At 41.9% G+C, this 14,164-nt stretch overlaps 1 pseudogene; it reads right to left on the bottom strand.

Annotated features, from left to right (window-relative positions):
• Positions 1-6,092: 6,092 nt before the first annotated feature.
• On the bottom strand, positions 6,093-6,211 carry LOC141141854 (5S ribosomal RNA; annotated as a pseudogene).
• Positions 6,212-14,164: the final 7,953 nt, after the last annotated feature.

Genomic DNA, 14,164 nt, shown 5'->3' with positions numbered 1-14,164 from the left:
GACGAAGCTTCCCTCTCCTCCTCATCTGACAGAGGTAAGAGAGCTGTAGTCTCCCAAGCCTCATCACCCACTAAGCTGCCCTTAGCCAAAAAGCAGCACTAGGCTTCACTGCCAGCACAGCCCACTGATCATGAGGAGAACACTGACTCCCTCTCTGCCTTCCCTGCAGCAGATGTCCCACACACAGAGGCTACTCTAAGGGCACTTTCACACTGTGGCGGGGGGACATTAACGGTAAAGCACTGCTATTTTTAGCGGCCCTTTACCGTAGTTTAAGCAGTGCTTTTCGGCCACTAGCGGGGCGCTTTTAACCCCCCGCTAGCAGCCGATTAAGGGGTTAATAGCACCTGCAAAGCTCTGCTACCGAAGCGCTTTGCCGGTGCTTCGGTGGCGCTGCCCATTGATTTCAATGACAGGGGCACTTTAGGAGCGGTGTATACACCGCTCCTAAAGCACCCGAAAGATGCTGCTTGCAGGACTTTTAACGTCCCGCAAGCGCACCGCCCCAGTGTGAAAGTACTCAGGCTTTCACACTGGAGTGACAGGAGAGGTGCTTTACAGCCGCTTTGCAGGCACAATATTTAGCATAAAGTGCCTCAGTGTGAAAGTAGCCTAAAAGAGAGGAAAGAAGTGAGCAGGCGGACGAGCAGAGATGACATCATCTGTCACTGCCCGCCCGCATCACCGCTCTTCTGCCCTCACTAAATGGACCAGTGCTGTCAGCCTGCCACCAATGCAGCGACAATGCACATTTGGTGGCACTGGCTGGCATGGCAAGTGACAATCCACATCAGTTGGCAAGTGACAATCCACATCTGGTGCCAGGCGACATGCAACGTGACAATCTGCAAATGGTGGCAGGTGACATGGCAAGTGACAATCCGCATCAGGTGGCAAGTGACGTGGCAAGTGACAATCTGAAAATGGTGGCAAGTGACAATCCACATCTGGTGACAGGTACAAGTGACAATCCACATCTGGTGGCAGTCGACAGTGGCAAGTAACAATCCACATCTAGTGGCAGGTGACAGTGGCAAGTAACAAGCTGCATCTGGTGGCATTATATATTAGAATGTAATAATAGAAACAATGCGCTTCAATCACCCGGACACCATATCAACCATGGTGCCACCATGATAATTGTACCGCCAACACCGGCCATTGCCCATGAAAAATTGCTTACCACCGGTGTGCTCCCCCCCCCCCCGGTTGGTGACTGGTGACCGCTGCTATGGGCTCTAGCCCCAGATCTTTTGCAGACCTAGCAACGCCCCTGCCCAGACAAATTACTTGTTGACAAACCTGTTACAAAAAACAGACATTGTAATACTAATAATTCCAATTTTATCCCCACTTTCTCCACTCCTTACAGCATTGAATTTCACAAAATACAAAAGATTGTAACCAAGTATCTTCCAGTGCTGTCTCATGATCCTGTGTACGCTCAGATTTTGGCCAAAGGCATTCGCACAGTGTCCAGAAAGGCTCTGTCCCTTAGCAGCCTCTTGTCACCTAGTCTTTTTTCCAGTAAGAACACCTCCAAGAATTGGCTATCCTTTCAAGGAACATTCAAGTGTGGTGGTCGAGGCTGTGCCTACTGCCCTTTTATTAAAAGGGGAGACACCATCATATCTTCATCTACGGGCAAATCCCATAAAATAATAAAGGAAAAACCGCGCTCAACAGCAGATCAACAAATAAATTGCAGCTGCAACAAACACCACAAATATCAAAGAGGTAATAACTAAATAAAATAAAATAAGTGCGCTTGCAATAAAGTGACACAAATATATGCTTTAATAGAAAAGTGACATAAAAATGTAATCAGAAAACTTATGTGGCTATAAAAAAGTATGTGACAGCACAAACGGATGACCGTAAAAAGTTATGAAGTTCATAAACTCCTTGAGTGGTATGTGATAGAGTCCATACATAGAAATACAAAAAAATACAAAAAAAAAACAAGTCCAGTGGAAAAGAATCGCACACCCAAGTTGCATCCACCTTAACCCACAAATGAGGAGAGGGGAAGAGGGGTATGTGAAGTAAGCGTCCAGGCTGAAGGTAAATCCAGATAACAATGAAGTTTATGCCCTTACCGGAACCGGTGGACCTCCTAAATAGCGAGGTCAGATGCGCAGGCAGATATAGCCCTCTGCAGGGACAAATGGACTCCAAGGTTCCTCAGCCGGGATGGATGAACTTCCACATCTGTGTCCTCCGAGGTCTATAGTGTCCCAGAAGCAAGAGACTCCAAGGTGTCAATCTAGGGAAAAGCACTCACGGGGGGGCCGTGAGTGCAAAAATGGCGAAAATCTCCAATAGTGTAGTAAAAACAAATAAGCTTTTATTGCTCAAAAAGACGGAGCACACATCTCCGCAATACACATAATAAAAAAGCCGGCAGTTAAAATAGGTAGCGAACACCCGTGTACAGACAACATGGGGCGTAAGACGTGATGGCATATAGTGCGTAGCCACACCCTACATGTTTCGTCATAAATGACGTCTTCAAAGACGCATAAGTTTTCTGATTACATTTTTATGTCACTTTTCTGTTAAAGCATATATTTGTGTCACTTTATTGCAAATCCCATAAAATACACTCCTTTATCAACTGCAACACATGTTACATCATATATGCTATCACCTGCACAACATGCTCTATACAATATGTGGGCAGGACGACACACAGGCTTAAAGATCATCTTTATGACCATCTTCATGATATAGAGAAAAACCATCCGACAAATGTTGCAAGACACCGGAACGAGTTCCATCAAAAGGATACATCTAACCTTGTTATTCAAGGTATTGATAAAATTGTGAAACCACCAAGAAGTGGTGACAAATTTAACATTCTATGAAAATGCGAAGTCTGGTGGATTTTTACTTTGAATACTAGATGCCCTTTGGGACTCAACTTTGAATGGGATGTATCCCATTTTTACCAATAGATAACATCCAACAATCTGTATTTGCTTATTTCCCTATTTTGCCATAGATTTTGCATGGTGGTGAGACTATACCCCTTTTTTATATTATCTTTTGTTCCATTAACAGCTTAATGCACTTGGTACATACACACATTGCGTCTTTCGTTACCTGACACATTTTTCAGATACATCCTTGCGATAGCCATGGCCTCTTTGTGTGATCATGATTTTGTTTGCAGCGGGTGGAGACTTGGTGTCCCACTGTGTACCTGCCCACAGTCTCTGTATCACACTTCTCTTGGGCACACTGTTGGCATAGCTATAGTTCCTGAGTGCGACTAAGATTCTGTTTGCAGCGGGTGAGGTGAGACCTTAGGTCTTGCTATGCACCTGCTCACGGTCTGTATATCACCCATTGGAGATTAGTTTTTTTGTGTTTCCCCTGTGATTTTCCTATCCTCTAAATCAATTTCCCTGTAATGTCTCCCCAATTTTGGTTTTGTTCCTTTGCTATTTTTTATTGAATATATCCAAATAGAGTCGTCGAGGTACTGGCTTATATTCATACACTCATTATCTATTTACTTTCCCCTACGTGTGTTTTTCTTTTTTGATTAGCTTAACATCTTCCCTACATGACTTTGGATAGACCCAGTATATCTTTCATTGATTTTTCAAACATAATATAATATCCGAGTGGTTACTAGGGTCTTCCTTTGGTAATATTGTATGTTGTAATTACAATAACATTTTTTCAAGTGAATACTTTTAATATGACAACAAAATTTGACTGTGAAGGAGAGATACTTTCTCTCTTTTCACACAGGTCTGTTTGCTATATGCTAGACATGCCTCTTTGGCTATTATTTCATATAACCTGCATATCATGAACACTATTTCTATTTTTATTCACATTGCTACATTTTTCATTTATCTCTAGTTTTCTTATATTCCAGAGGTATTCATACCCTTGGGTGGTTGTTGTGTTCTTCTCCGCATTTATATGTGTGCTCCTCGACAGACTTGCTAATTTTTATTAATCTCCTATTATCTAGCAATACTGCTACTAATGTTTTTTAGGGGTTTTTTTTGGTAGCAGCTTTTGTTTGTTCTACAGGTGCACCTTATTTTCTGGGATTTCAAGATCCAATTGTGTAGAGGGCGTGTTCACCTAATTGCAAAACTCTGATTGGTGTACTTTCTTCCTCAATTTCCTTCTTATGTACATTGTCGGTCTTTGTCAAATTAGCTATGAGTAAGCATCAAACGATGTGAAACGCGTTAGCCTTTGATCCCTGTTCCGTCCACTTCTAATTTGACTGTATGTTGGATTTTTTCTATTTTTCACAATAAAGATGCCTTTTCTATGGAGTGCTGCAGTCCAGGACTTTTTTCTCTCTACAGATTTGTGCAGAGTGGGCACCTGAGAGTTCGAAGTAGGGCGGGAGCTTTTGGTCAGGTGCGGAGGCTTAGTGAGCGGCATTACTTTCACTTGAACGATTACTATTTCTAAATGGATTAGACAAGTAGATTTTGATGCTGCCTGTCCTCTTTTAGGACCTTCAGGCAGCACGAACAAAACATCGATTTTCCGAATCTGAGCAGTCGCCTTTAAGTAGACTGCTCTCACCACATCAAGAGAATGTAGTGATATATCTTCAATAGAACCAGGTTCTGGAAAAATGAAGGTAAAACAATATCCTGGTTTAGATAAAAACCTGATATTACCTTCGGTAAAATGTTAGGATGAGGATGCGATACTACCTTATTCTTGTGAACAATAAAAATATGGCTCTTTACAAGAAAGAACAGCTAATTCTGATACCCTTCTTGCAGCAGATATGGTTACCAGAAGAAAAAGTTTCCTTGTCAAAAAAAGGACCAAGGGAATATGTCGTATCGGGCCAAAAAAAGGCTGTTTTGTAATGCTGACAAAACTAAATTCAAGTCCCAAGGGTTCAGGGGTTACCTAACCAGAGATTAGGCCGTGTTACCCCCTGAATAAAGTTATGAACCAAAGAATGTGAAGCAAGTGGTCATTGAAATAATACCGATAAGGCAGAGACCTGTTTTTAGACAGTACTCAAGGCTAGCCTTATTTCTCACCCCATCTGCAGAAAGTCAAGGATTCTACCTTTGACCTATTTCCTGGGGTGCAACTCCTGGTTTCACACCAGGAGACATATTCCCAGACACCATAATATATAATTATGGAGGCCGGCTCCTTTGCATTAACCAAGGTAGAAACTACTGAACCTGACAGCCCACATTTCTTCAGAGTGTGGGTCTCAATAACCAGACCGTTAAATTTAGCGTTTGTAAAGTAGGATGGAACACCAGACCAAGCGAGAGAAGGTCTGGCCATGATGGTAGGATCCATGGGTCCTCTACTGCCATCTTTACGATCTCTGCATACCAAGATTTCCTGGGCCCCGCTGGGGGTCACAAGAATCAACGACTTCCCTTCCTGCTTGATCCTGCGAAGAAGTCATGGACGCAGGCAGAATAGGAAAGAATGCATAAATCAGTGAGAACCGATTCCACTGGAATAGCAAGGCATCTGTTCCGCATGCTAGCGGATCCTTTGTTCTTGACACAAAGTTGTCGATTTCTTTGTTGATCCTGGACGCAAACAGATCCATGTCTGGAATCCCCCATTTTTGACATATTGACAGGAAGGTATCGGGGTGAAGAAGCCATTCTCCCGAGAACAACTGCTGGCGACTCAAATAGTCCGCCTGCCAATTTTCTATTCCTAAAATGAAGACTGCCGATAGGCAAAGTACATTGTTTTCTGCCCAAGATAGGATATGATTTACCTTTCTCTGGGTCGCACAACTTCTTGTGCCTCCTTGGTGATTAATATAGGCCATTGCTGTGGCATTGCCGGATCGAATCCTGGCAGGACAATACCGTAAACTGAACGTTCAGACCCTCAGGTCCAAGAGCTCTGCCTGAATTTCTAAAATGTTAATGGGCAAGGCCATTTCTGATCTGGGCCACTTCTCTTGGACAGTTGCCTCTTCCAGGACTGTTCCCCAATCTAAACAAAAAAGGTTGGTATATGTTGTTACCATTTCCCAGGTAACTGAAGGAAGGATTTTCCCCTTAGTAGATTTTTGGATATTAACCATAAACTGAGGCTCTGGCGCACCCAGCCTACAGCACCTGGTTTTTCCAGGTGGTCTCTCATCCGGGTACTAACCAGGCCCGACCCTGCTTAGCCTCCAAGATCAGATGAGATCGGGCACTATCAGGGTGATGTGGCCATAGGCTTTGGAGTCAGACACATTGGGAATGTAGAGCTTAAACCCTTTGTTCCAAGCTGATAGGATACTGTTTTGCAGCAGTCTCAAATGAAACTGAGCATAAGGAACGGCCTTGAATGAAGCCATCATCTTTCCCAACAACCTCATGCAAAGTTGAATAGAAGAAATTCATCTTGATTCGACCACCTAAATCAGTTCCTATATGGATTTTTTGCTGGGGTAAGAATACTTTTTTCTGGGTGTACCTATGATCTGACCCATTTTAGCCTTCTTCGTGGTTTTAAAGAAAATTTCTCCTAGGTTGAGAATCCGACCTAGATATTCCAGGTAGTTGAATGTGGTGACCATACTTTAGTCTAAGCGGGCTACCGACTGGTCTATCAAGAACAGATCGACTAGGTAAACCATAATCGTTATACCTTGGGCCCTTAATCTGGCTAGAAGAGGGGCCAGAACCTTTGTAAACACTCAAGGTGCAGTAGCTGGACCGGAAAGCAGAGCTACACACTGAAAATGAAGATTTTCCACCTTGAAAAGTAGATATTAGTAGTGAGCGAGGAAATATGGAGGTATGCATCTTTGATGTCGATTGATGCCAGAAGTTCTCCTCCTTGTAGGATGGAGATAACTGATTTGGATTGACTCCATACAAAAAAAAAAAAAAAAAAAGTGGTTATATTCAGGAATTGAATTTAGATTTTTGAGATCCAGAATGTCAATTCCGATTTGGCACCGTGAAAAAAAAGCTTTGAATCAAACCCCAACCTCTGTTCTTACATGGGGACCCCCATGATCACTTTTTTTTTCTCTGGATCCTTAGAATTGTTTGATCTGAGAAAACGAGGAGACGTGAACTCTTGGAACTCCATTTTATACCCTGGAACTATTGAGGATGTCCCCCATTCGTCTCAACACTCTTCCTGCCAGATCCTTGAGAACTGCAGAAGAATTCCCCCTATTCGATTGAACCTGACAGTGGAAGCCGCCGTGACTGCCTGGAGACTGATGCCTTTGGCACAGGAGAAGGAGCTTTAAAACGAAAATACTGTACATTTACTCATTTTCTTAAATGGCAAAAGGGGTGCTTTCCACTAGAATTTATTTGGATGTATTATCCAAAACATCCCCAAATAGCTGTTTCACCGCAAAAAGGAAGACTAGCCAGGAGCTTCTTACAAGGCGCTTAGTGAAGGGCGCAAGGCCTGAAGGATAGAATCTCTCATAGCAGCTATTGCAAACATAAAGCTGCCTCCTGGGCCTGCAAGCAGGATAACCTTGAACACCTGCTTAAACTGGTCTCTCAATGATTAAGCAATTACTGTCAGCGCAGGCTGAGACACTCAATCTGCCAGAGAAAAAAAAAAAAAAAAAGTGTTTTTTATTTTTTTCAATAGGAATTCCACCTTTTTATCCGTTGGATCCCTAAGCATTTGAGCATTGTCTGCCGGACAAGTCAAACTTATTCACAGAGGACATAGCAGCGTTAATTGCTGGTATACCCAACTTAGTGAATTTCCTCCACCATAGGATAAAGTGTGAAAACTTTTTAGGAGGGAAAAAAAAAATGCTTATCTGTGTGATCCTCTCAGATACAAAAAATCTTTTCCAGCAATGTATGGACAGGAAAAGGCATGCACAGCTTGAGGAGGCTTTAGTGAACCCAAACACTCAGATAAGGGTACATAAATGTGAAGCGATCATTCACCATCAATCTTAAGATTGGAACAGCTGATTCTCCTGTATTTAACACCTCAGAAGAGGCGTTATCAGCCTCACCATGGTCTCCTGAGGGAATTCGTCTTCTCCTGCCCCTAGTTCCTCAGTTTGAGGGTCCTGGGTAATGGAAGAGAACCTGTTGCATTTTGACCCACACTGGGATGCGATTAAAGTCGCTAAACTTTTTTTTAATCATAAAATAAATAGGGGCTGCAGTGTTAAAAACAGTTGCAGACATTTCATGGCCCTGATGCTCACTTTGATCAGCCACCCCCTCTCAGGGGAGGATGCCATTTGTAGAGATGAGTAGGCTTTCCACAGATTGAGGGAGACCCTTTTAGCTCTTTTTTGGGGGTGTTTCAACCCCCTTCTGACCATAGCCCGATGCACAAAGCAGAGGTACAGGTACACACAGGATGTTCCATAGGAAGTAGAGAGAAGACATTGCAGGAAGTGGCAGCAGAGAAGTCGCTATCCATTGGTGCGCAGTTCCTGTCTCATTGGTCGCCCATTGGTGCGCTCTTGCCCCTTTGGTCATCCATTGGTGCGCAGCACTTATTTCCTGGAAGTGAGCTATGGAAGTTACTCCTGACTGATGCCAGCTGGTCACCTGGGAATCCCTAACAGCGTTCCTGCTGTTTCTACTAAGCCTGCTCTGACCCCCTGAGAAGGGCGGCCGCAGGCTTTCTGGCAAGCCTCCATTGTTTATTGTAAGGTGACGGCCAGCACAAGCGAAGAACATAGACCCTGGCTCCTGTATTGAAGTTTTTCCATTGGGATACCTTCACCTATGAACTTTGTTTGTCACATCATGCGTTTTAATAATGCACTTAATTTCTCTAACACATACATTTATATATGGTTTCTTTTTTATCTGTTTTTTCACCTGGGTTTTCTCACTGGATATTTTTGATTATGATACACATTTCACTTTAATGTAAATTTATATATTATGCTCACTTGGTAAAACCATTGGTTTACTACCCCGTGCTGCACTTTTTTATATATAAAGCAGAGGTACTACCAGAAGAAATTGCATCCACTGCTTGAACAACAGTCCAGCTACTGCCGCTGCTATTAATGCTCAGCCTGATGCAAATAGTAAATGTGTCAAATAGGAAATGCCTGTATCACCAAAACATCTTTCATGTTTCATGCTGTTCTTTGCTCTTATGTCTCTCCAGCAATTTTGCAGCCAGCATAAATGGAGTTTTTTCTTTTAAAAAAAAAAAAAAAAACACAGTCCCTGCGTTGGAGGACGCCAACGCCGCGCTAAGCCCCGCTCCCACGCATCGCACCCCCTCCTTTTTTTCAAAAAAAGAGTTTTCCCGCGCAAGCACAGGCCTCCGATCCGACGGGATCGGCTGAGTGAGGGAGGGATGGCGTGGAAGAGACCTGGAAGCCGCCGCCGTATAGTGGCGGTGAAAGAAAACGGCATCGCCGATCGTTTTTAGTCCTCCCTTATACGCAGCTTCTTGAAGAGGGGAAGAGTTCAGCTCAGGTGGGGGTGTCTGGAGGAAGCAAAACCCCCAAACTTACCGGAGGTCTGCCTGCTAGCCGGAGGAAAAAAGTCTGCTGCTTCTGTGACACAGCGTGACTCTGAGCAAAGCATGAGAAGGTACGTGCTCCATACAGCCCCCAGTGGTGACACTTAGGCATGACAACATTTACTTTAAAGGAGACATTTCATAAGAAAATGAAAAAATTCCTTAGAAAAACTCCACTTACCTTTCCCACCGCATTGTTTTCTGTGGTAAAACCAACAGAACCAATCTTCACCCTTCACGGTGGGTTCCATTAACAAACCTTCAGGAACCAGGGACCCTTGGGGAACCCACAATCCTGGACCTGTAAAAAGCAGTCTGCCAGTAAAACTTTATGGCCTTAATACCAAAAGTACCGGATCCCGAGGTCCAGCTCTCTAAAAAGAGAAGCGTTACAGGCAAAACCTCGTTTCTTCATATTCGAGGCCCGGATTGCTCCAGAGGAGCTCAGCACAGCACATCTTCACTTGTGACCAACACCTTAGACACTGGCGAAAAAACTGAGATACTCCCAGTAGTGGGAGGGGTTATATAGGGAGGCAACTTCCTGTTTAGGGTGTGCCAGTGTCCAGCACCTGAAGGTGGACTATAACCCACATAGTAATTACTATGGCTCTGTGTCCCATGATGTACGATTACAGAAATGATGTCTGATGCTAGGTTCACTTTAGGGGCCAGCTAACTTAAAAACTGACATTTCAGTTCTTGGTAGATGCTGGGTAGGTAAACCACACATTATTTTATGGGGTACTGACCCTTCAGATAATGCTAGATTCAGGCTGGTGATAACTAGAGGAATCAGTAAGGAATATGTCAGGAGACAGCAGAACAGCCATCTGATGTGATGATAAAATAATGGCCGATGAGGCGATGGGCTTGAACCAGTTAAATGCCCATTTCATTAAAAAAAAAAAAATGTTCCTTAACAGATCATTTCATTAAAGTGGAGGGCCACCCTAGAAAAAAAAAAATACATTAACATTCTTAAAAAAAAAAAAATTAAAAAAAAAAAAAATTTTTTACTCAGCAGAAACCCCTGTTTCTAGGCAGTCTTCCTAATCTGCCTTTTCCTATTCTGCGGCGCTATTTCTTCAATTCCTCATCCTCAGCAAGCGACCCCATTGTCTTCTTGGACATGTTTGGCCCAAGAAACAATGGGGCCATTCACAAAGCGCATGCGCAGTAGGAAACGGGCAGTGAAACCACAAGGCTCCACTGCCTGTTTCCCTTAGGATGGTGGCACCGGCAGCCGATCCGATGGACGGATCGGCCTTGGGGGGGGCCGACATTGCGGGCTCGCTGGACAGGTAAGTGTCCTTATTAAAAGTCAGCAGCTACAATGTTTGTAGCTGCTGACTTTAAAAAAAAAAAAAAAAACAGCCGGAACACCCCTTTAAGCTTCTGAAAAGTCAATCTGCACTAGGGTCAGTCCACTGAAATTGATAGCAGTGTCACTGGCTTCTATGTCTTGGATTAGAACAGCAAGCCCTACCTGACATGAATCCCGACTCTTATTTTCTTCTGAGTTTAGGGTGTTCCTGCCTACATTTATGTGTTCCAACATCTACAATTGTATGTTAAAATAAATACATTTCAACAGAGAGAGCAGGCACCCCTTATACTGGCCACATCAGGTGTGCAGAATCAGAAACCCAAAGGAAATATAATTTCATCAATACAATCTCTGAAAGATGTAAGAAATTGTTAGATGGTTTGACCCTCAGCTTCTGGCTGACCTTTTAAATATTCTAAGTGGTATAATAAACTGTCAGAAGAACAGACCTTCACAGTAAACATGAGCAAATAAATTTGTGGAAATATCGCGCTGTCAAGAAAAAATGTGTGTAAGCAGCTAGCACATACAAGTGATCTAATTCTGTGGGAAAACTTAAAGAAAAGTGCAGCGCTAACAAGTAAAAACATGATAAATAGCATTAATTCTTATCTTACAATGGATGATATAGATCAGTGCATAAAATCCATAGGTATGTAAAGTTATATGATGAACTTTCTAAATCATATAAATTGTGTCCGTGACGCAAAAAATGTTTTATGACACTTGTAACTGGTGTTATAAATAAATTAGTCTGAAGAGTAAAGTCCTGAGAGGTGTATAACACCAGGAAGTGAAGAAAATTTAAGAAGTGTTGATAGAAGATCCACCACCGCTCAAAAAGGGGGCTTACCGGAAAGATTGACTCAGTGGGTGTACACCCATCTGAGTCCAATCAAGCTTGTAAACGTGGGGATCCACGATGGTGTCTGTTTAACATAAACGCAAATCCAGGTGACCCAGGTGCTTGCAAGGATATATATGGCAAAGGGGACAAATCCAATCAGGCATCCAGAGTAAATATGGAAAAAACGTGAGAGTACATAGCGTAATACTGCATAAAAGGGTTAAAGCTTATTTATTGAAGATAAAAACTCACGTTTCTGGAGAAAAAACAGCGCTTAAAATATGAAAGGTGTGGCAGTGTCAGTGGTGTCAGCAGTCCGTTCTGACGCGTTTCGTCCTAAGGGACATCATCCCCACGTTTACAAGCTTGATTGACTCAGTGGGTGTACACCCATCTGAGTCCAATCTTTCCGGTAAGCCCCCTTTTTGAGCGGTGGTGGTTCTATCAACACTTCTTAAATTTTCTTCACTTCCTGGTGTTATACACCTCTCAGGATTTTACTCTTCATGGACTAATTTATTTATAACACCAATTACAAGTGTGTCATAAAACATTTTTTGCGTCACGGACACAATTTATATGATTTAGAAAGTTCATCATAACTTTACATACCTATGGATTTTATGCACTGATCTATATCATCCATTGCAAGATAAGAATTAATGCTATTTATCATGTTTTACTTGTTAGCACTGCACTTTTCTTTATTTATCTTCACAGTAAACATACCTCAAAAAACACACACACTAACCTTTTGTGTGGAAAATGTATTTGATTGATGTGGCCATGACTAGAGTAAATAAAGAGTTATTTATTGGAAATACCCAAAAAAGAACAGAGTTGCCAGTTAGCAGGCCAGTGTAAAACATTAACCAATGAAACAGCACATTATAACAAAATATTTAAAAACATACAATACTAAAAACAAAAATGATATTCTTGCGCTCAAGTATTTCCCTAAATAATGAGCAGCCAGCACAAAAATTTGTTGATGACAAATCTTGCTGATGACACCCCTGACAATGACAGTGTGATGAAACACGTAGGGCAGAGTCTGACATGATGTGTGATGTCATCACACACAGTGACCCCGGCCGGATGAACAGGATTTGATTTCATTGCATGTTTTTATGGTTGATGGTCCTGGAGTCTTACATGTGCGCACTCTTAAATATTGATTAAAAAATTATTTTATTTACTCCACTATGAGGTTTCCTTCCTTTATTTATCTTTGCTGTCTGGAGCCCTGGTGGGTTAGTGTCATTCCCACAAACGCATGTGACCACTTATGATTTGAGGGTCAATGTAGTCTGGTAAGCAGTATACTGTATGTGGGCTGTTTGTGTCCTTAATGTCATCTAAATTTGACAATGGTGAATAAATTCTGATAGGTGCCACATTCCTATAACTGGATTACCAAAACAGATTATCCCCAAAAATATTGGGATTTTTCAGGCACTTAAAAAATAGAACACAAAGAGTAAGGTGCATAAGAAAACTATTTTTTAGTACATGTGAACAGTAAGTGCAGCATTCAGAATAGATCTCAGTTCACTCCAGATGATGTCTTTTAAGACAAAACACGTCGGGGCGCTCTGCTGAAGTCACTGTTTTATTCCTAAGCACTTTTTATCTACTAAAGTGTGAGTGTATTTCCTCCTTTTTTTATTGAATAAATTACTTCAGATTTAAATGGGATTACACTATGGTGGATCACTTATCAAGTTTGGGCACGTTTTCCTTTGTCACATCGTTATCCAGTTCAAGTGTCAGTTATTTTGAACCACGTTTTGGAAATCTACAATTTATTGTTTGGTTCAACTGTCCGAACACTAAGGACTATAACTTATTTTTACATTTTTTTTCCTTCACATTATTGGACATCATTCACTCATATTTTGATTGTCACATAGTACATTAATTTTTGGTCTATTATACACGTATATTTTAGTGTTTATACACATTGTTCGCATATATATGTTTGAGTTTCTTCTTAGATTATTTATGTGCACTTTGTGTGTATATATATTTTTATTATGTTTCAGTTTATTCTGAGATCTATTGTGAGCACTGCACTTACTGTTCACATGTTTTCATTTTTTGCAATTGATCTATTGCTGTATACATGAGCAATAAAGTATAAATCAATGGTGCAAAGTCTCTGATTCCTTATTGCAGCAGCGCTATGTGCCAAGATGTCAAGACACATATAGGTTAGACCAAATGATTAAAGAAGATTCATAGGAAAGTTCAAAAGGATTGTAGTCTGTGGATATGAAGAGTTTCTTTCACCAAGAGTAATCACCGCGTGAGGGGGTGTCCCCCAGTGAGATTGCACTCACCACAATTCCAGAAAAAACAAGCCTTTATGCTGTTATCTTTGATAGCTTTCCATCTTCTCTATCCAACCACCAGATGTCGCTAACACTCTCGATTAATGTTGTGTCACATAAGGGGAGAAAACAACATGCCCATATAGCGTAATATTGCTAAAAAAAGTTTGAGATAAAGAAATCACT

Source organism: Aquarana catesbeiana, linkage group LG04, assembly GCF_042186555.1.
Source record: "Aquarana catesbeiana isolate 2022-GZ linkage group LG04, ASM4218655v1, whole genome shotgun sequence".
NCBI lineage: Eukaryota > Metazoa > Chordata > Amphibia > Anura > Ranidae > Aquarana > Aquarana catesbeiana.
The sequence above is the reverse complement of the archived record's forward strand: the minus strand, read 5'-3'. Positions and strand labels throughout refer to the sequence as shown.